This window comes from Silurus aristotelis, assembly GCF_946808225.1.
Source record: "Silurus aristotelis genome assembly, chromosome: 3".
Classification (NCBI taxonomy): Eukaryota; Metazoa; Chordata; class Actinopteri; order Siluriformes; family Siluridae; genus Silurus; species Silurus aristotelis.
In genome coordinates this window covers 28,052,379-28,058,378 of record NC_139576.1, presented here as the reverse complement: position 1 = coordinate 28,058,378, position 6,000 = coordinate 28,052,379, and the positions used below count along the sequence as shown (strand labels likewise).

Below are 6,000 nucleotides of genomic sequence, written 5' to 3'. Positions count from 1 at the left end.
CAAACATGGGTTTCAGTGAATTAAATTAAGCACTTAATTAATTTGTGTAATAAAATACTGGTAAATATTCTGTTTATGATCACAGAGATAAATCATGACAGGTATGTAGACTTGAAGCATGGTGGTGGTAGTTATAGCAGTGTTCATCAGGAGGTTTGGGAAAAATGCTCAATATTGTGGGTAAAAATCAATTCCATTCATTTTTTTTTTTTTTATATAGCACTTTTAACAATGAACATTGTCTTTAAGTCAAAAAATTCCATTGGAAGAGACTAGACAAGCTGATCAGGAAGGCCAGCTCAGTCCTGGGGATTCCCCTGGACACTGTACAGGAGGTGGGAGAAAGGAGGATGGTAGCAAAACTATCATCCTTACTGCAGAACGCCTCCCACCCCCTGTATGAAACTGTTACCTCGTTGAGCAGCTCCTTCAGTGACAGACTGTTACATCCTAAGTGTCTGAAGGAGCGATACAGAAGGTCTTTTCTCCCTGCTGCTATTAGACTGTACAATAAAAGCTGCTCCCAGTGAACCATTAACCAAAATACTCACTGCTATTACTGTTCAATGGTGTAATAGTTACTGTTTTTACTGTTTTACTATTTAATAATACTACTGTGTGCAATATTACCTGCAATACGTGCAATATTACCTGCAATATGTGCAATATCACCTGAAATACGTGCAATACCACCTGTGTGCAATACAATCTGCAATACGTACTTTCCCTCATCTGTATTTATATATTGTGTTGTGTATATACTTGTAATATTATAGTATGTCTTATTTGTCTATTCTTTTATATATTTGCATTTATTTTTTTATTTTTTTATTTGTCTTCATACTGCTGTAACAAAGAAATTTCCCCACGGTGGGACGAATAAAGGTTTATCTTATCTTATCTTATCTTATCTTATCTTATCTTATCTTATCTTATCTTATCTTATCTTATCTTATCTTATCTTTATATGTCTCGGGATTAGCTGTGGAGGCCAAACGCCGTTCACAGCTCTGCCCATTAGGGTCGCACCCCAGCCCGCCAAAGACGCATCCGTCGTCATAGTAACCCTCGACGACACCGCCCCCAAGGGAATCCCCGACCGAAGAGTCACGGGGCATCCCCATTGGCGGAGCGCTAAGACGCACGCATGTGTTATTTTGACCGGCCGATTGAGATGACGTCGGGGACATAAGCGCAACAGCGCGACCCATCTCTGAAAATCTCTCATCATGAGAAGTCCCAGACGCACCACAGAAATCACTGAGGCCATTACACCCAGCATTTGTAGGCACACTCGAACGGGACCATAGTCCCCGCCCGAAAACGGGAGCAACACTGAATGACAGATGCGATTCTCCTCTCTGTCAGCGTAACTCGATAGGAGAGGGAATCTATACTGAGTCCTAGATATGCGCGGGACACAAGCGGCTCTTTTCCCTGTTTATTTTGAAACCCAAGATGCAGAGATGAGTGACTACGGTCTCCGCATCTCTGATCGCTTGCTCTCTTGACGAGGAGCATATCAGATAATCGTCTATATAAGACAAAATCCGAATCCCGCTGTTTCTCAACGGCAAAAGAGCCGCCTCCACACACTTGCTGAAAGTCCTCGGAGCGAGAGACAGTCCGAACGGAATGGTTTGAAACTCGTAGGCAGTGCTTCTGTGCGCAAACCTCAAATATTTTCTGTGTGACGGGTAAACATCTATGTGAAAATACGCGTCTGATAGATCGATCGTCACAAACCAATCGTTTGGACGGATCGACCGACAGAGTGCTTTGTGTGTCAACATTCTGAATGAATATTTTCTCAGGTGCTTGTTTAACAAAGAGACGAAGAGGTGTCCTTCCTCTCTTCGGGATCACAAAGTACCGGGAGTAAAAACCCTGACTGCTTTCTGCCTCCGGAACAACTCTGATTGCCCTTTTGCTCAAAAGAGAGTCGATCTCGGTCGTTAGGACGCGAGCCAACTCTCTTTCAGCCACCGAGACCAACACACCGTTGAATCTGGGTGGTTTCATTGCGAATTGAAGCCTGTATCCCCGTGAAATCGTGCTTAATACCCACTAAGGAACAGCGCATGCGCGCCAATTGACGAGGCGCACAGAAAGGGAACCCCCGCGTACACAACTCTGGTCGCGTGTTGATGACGTCACAACCGTTGTTGCGCTGGGCTCCGCTGGCAGAGTGAGCGCGCCCTCCAGTGGTAAAACTAGGGGGGTGCACGCTGAATTCTCGGGATTTTCGCACACTATCGCCCTCGGCTGATCGCCTGGATGCGAAAGTGCCACATTTATTGTGTTTTTTTATTTTTGAACAGATCGCCCTCAGCCCGTGGCTTGGATGCGATGATGTATTCTTTATTGCGCAATCGTCTGAACTAACGTGCGAGTGAACAAATGTCGGGAGTGCTTGGTGACACTGAACATTTTCCCTTATTCCTCGAACCCGAGGAGAAAATAGAGAGGAAGCCCTTACGGAACTTAGAACCAGGCTGTGTTCTCTTCTCCTTTTCTTCACCAGCGGAGAAAGGAGGATAGAAGAACATTCGTGTGTCAGGTCGCACGCTTCTTCTTCCGCTCCTCGGGGTGGGGCTGACGGTTTTTAGCCGCCACGGCCGCAAATGAATGCTTTCCCCACGGTCCTGAGCCATCCGATCTCAGAAGTTGACCAGCTTGCTGCCCGCCGAGAGCCGATCTTGTGCTCCTCGCGTTCATCGGTCTTCCTCTCGCAGCCGCGGCTGCGGCAAAACCCCGTCGCGCTGGCTGAGGGGGCGTGTTTTGAGCCAGCTTACGAGGCAAACAGAGGTTGAATGCTTCGTCCTCCTGTTTCCTGAGAGTGCTGGTTTCTCTCATCTTCTCTAGAGCTGGACCGAACAGACCTTTAGCGGGGTCGTAGGCAGCATCCATGACTTCCGCTTTCTGTGTGTCACCCAAGCCTGACAGGTTAAGCCACAACGCTCTCTCACCTGACAAAGCCAAGCCCATCACACGGCCGCAGCCCTGAACTGCGCCTCGTGAAGAGCAGAGAATTAGGTCGTTCACCACACAGATCTTGTCCCAAAGTACCGGGTTAGGTACTCCCGTGTCGAGCTGTCATCCCATTTCCTCTAAAATCTCTGCATGGTACGCGGACAGCAAAGTCAACGCGTTTAGCGAGCACACTGACTGCGCTGCGTATTTATACATCCTCTGATGGATGGACGCCATCAATCTCTCGATTTTCCCAGGCAGTGCAATTTGAGAGGAGGCAGATATAGAACGCCGGTTCGGATGGAGGTGATAAGCCACCGAAGGCTCCACAGCTGGTGGTCCCGCCAACCCCAGCTCCTCCATCCCCCTGAATCTCCAGCTTGGAGCACCCTTTTGCGGGAAGCTTGCTCTTGAAGGGGCTAGACGAGTAACGAGACATCTCCTTCATGCAAGCTGGCACTAGCTAGTCCTAGCTTCGCCGCGGCTCGTTTGCATACCTCGTGCAGGTTACCTTCAGCCTGTGAGGTTGCATCGCCCGCGCTCTGGGGTCTCGACTGTTGGGCCGGGAAGGGACCACTGTCGTCCTCATCCTCCATATCCAAGTCGAGGAGGTCTGAGTTCGCATCTGCGTCCTCGTCGCACGGTCGTTCCTCATCCTTCGCGAGGAGGTTATCAAACAGAGGCGGCATGACCGGCGATTCGGCCTCCATCAGGTCCGCCCAGCTCGTGGTAGCTCGCGGCTGATGTTCGACGGCCGTAGACCTCACGGCGACGCCGGACAGACACGGGTCCTGTTGGTTAGCCACCGCTACTCTCAGCCGTCTCTCCAAATGTTTCACCGGCATCGACGCGCAGTGAGCGCATGCTTGCGGGTCCGCGAGGGACGTTTGAGCGTGCTTCAGGCCCATGCTTGTGATGCACATCGGGTGAGGGTCCCTACCCGAGATGGTTGCTCCACATGATGATGGACACGGGCGGGATGCAACCTCCCTGATCTTCGACTCATTCCCTTTGGTGGGGGGATGATCGTCGACATGGTTGAGTATGGGGAATATTAGACTCGTCACAACACGTTAGTCTGCCGATGTTCGCAGGGTAGTTAGCCCTCCGAAGGCTTCGCCTTGACGCGCTAAGCCTGTAATAGCCACAGTCGCCACGGCTGCTCATCAGGGATAAATACACACCGTTCACCTTGACTGTTGATTTTTGTAAAGCTGCTTTGAGACAATGTCTGTTGTGAAAAGCGCTATAGAAATAAACTTGACTTGACTTGACTTGACATTGACTACATCCCTATTTAAGCATTATAAATATTTATATACTATATGGCATATCAAAAATAAAATATTCTTAACTCACTTGTTTGAAACAAACAGATGGAATCGATACTTCTATTTGAGAATCAATCCTTTTTATACAATGCCAGTATCTAAAATATTTGATACTTTTGGAACGATCGGCCCATCCCCAGTCATCCACATACATGTAAAATTTATTTATGATACATTGTTACAATTAATTAGATTTAGATAAGATTAAGGAATAACTTGTCATACAATTTTACCTAAATGTAAAAAAAAAAAAAAAAAAAAGGTTTCCCCACAATACATTTGCTGTAGTATAAAATACAGTGAGGAAAATAAGTATTTGAACACTCTGCTATTTTGCAGGTTCTCCCACTTAGAAATCATAGAGGGGTCTGAAATTGTCATCGTAGATGCATGTCCACTGTAAAAGACATAATCTTAAAAAAAAAAAATCCAGAAATCACAATATATATATTTTTTAACTATTTATTTGTATGATACAGCTGCAAATAAGTATTTGAACACCTGTCTATCAGCTAGAATTTTGACCCTCAATGACCTGTTAGTCTGCCTTAAAAATGTCCACCTCCACCACATTTATTATCCTAAATTAGATGCACCTGTTTGAGGTCGTTAGCTGCGTAAAGACAACTGTCCACCCCATACAATCAGTAAGAATCCAACTACTAACATGGCCAAGACCAAAGAGCTGTCCAAAGTCACTAGAGACAAAATTGTACACCTCCACAAGGCTGAAAAGGGCTACGGGGAAATTGCCAAGTAGCTTGGTGAAAAAAGGTCCACTGTTGGAACAATCATTAGAAAATGGAAGAAGCTGATCATGATTGTCAATCGCCCTCAGACTGGGGCTCCATGCAAGATCTCACCTCGTGGGGTCTCAATGATCCTAAGGAAGGTGAGAAATCAGCCCAGAACTACACGGGAGGAGCTGGTCAATGACCTGAAAAGAGCTGGGACCACCGTTTCCAAGGTTACTGTTGGTAATACACTAAGACGTCATGGTTTGAAATCATGCATGGCACGGAAGGTTCCCCTGCTTAAACCAGCACATGTCCAGGCAAGTCTTAAGTTTGCCAATGACCATTTGGATGATCCAGAAGAGTCATGGGAGAAAGTCATGTGGTCAGATGAGACCAAAATAGAACTTTTGGGTCATAATTCCACTAAACGTGTTTGGAGGAAGAAGAATGATGAGTACCATCCCAAGAACACCATCCCTACTGTGAAGCATGGGGGTGGTAGCATCATGCTTTGGGGGTGTTTTTCTGCACATGGTACAGGGCGACAGCACTGTATTAAGGAGAGGATGACCGGGGCCATGTATTGCGAGATTTTGGGGAACAACCTCCTTCCCTCAGTTAGAGCATTGAAGATGGGTCGAGGCTGGGTCTTCCAACATGACAATGACCCGAAGCACACAGCCAGGATAACCAAGGAGTGGCTCTGTAAGAAGCATATCAAGGTTCTGGCGTGGCCTAGCCAGTCTCCAGACCTAAACCCAATAGAGAATCTCTGGAGGGAGCTCAATGCAAAAGCTCAATCTCCATGTTTCTCAGCTACAGGCCAGAAACCTGACTGATCTAGATGAGATCTGTGTGGAAAAGTGGGCCAAAATCCCTCCTGCAGTGTGTGCAAACCTGGTAAAAAACTACAGGAAACGTTTGACCTCTGTAATTGCAAACAAAGGCTACTCTACCAA

General features: G+C 46.9%; 1 protein-coding gene across 1 annotated transcript in view; it reads right to left on the bottom strand.

Moving 5' to 3' along the window:
* Positions 1–6,000, bottom strand: part of LOC310724205 (little elongation complex subunit 1-like) — a gene marked incomplete at its 3' end in the record, with an annotated part of 61,106 nt that overhangs the window by 38,548 nt on the left and 16,558 nt on the right. The gene's annotated exons all lie outside the window — the stretch shown is intronic.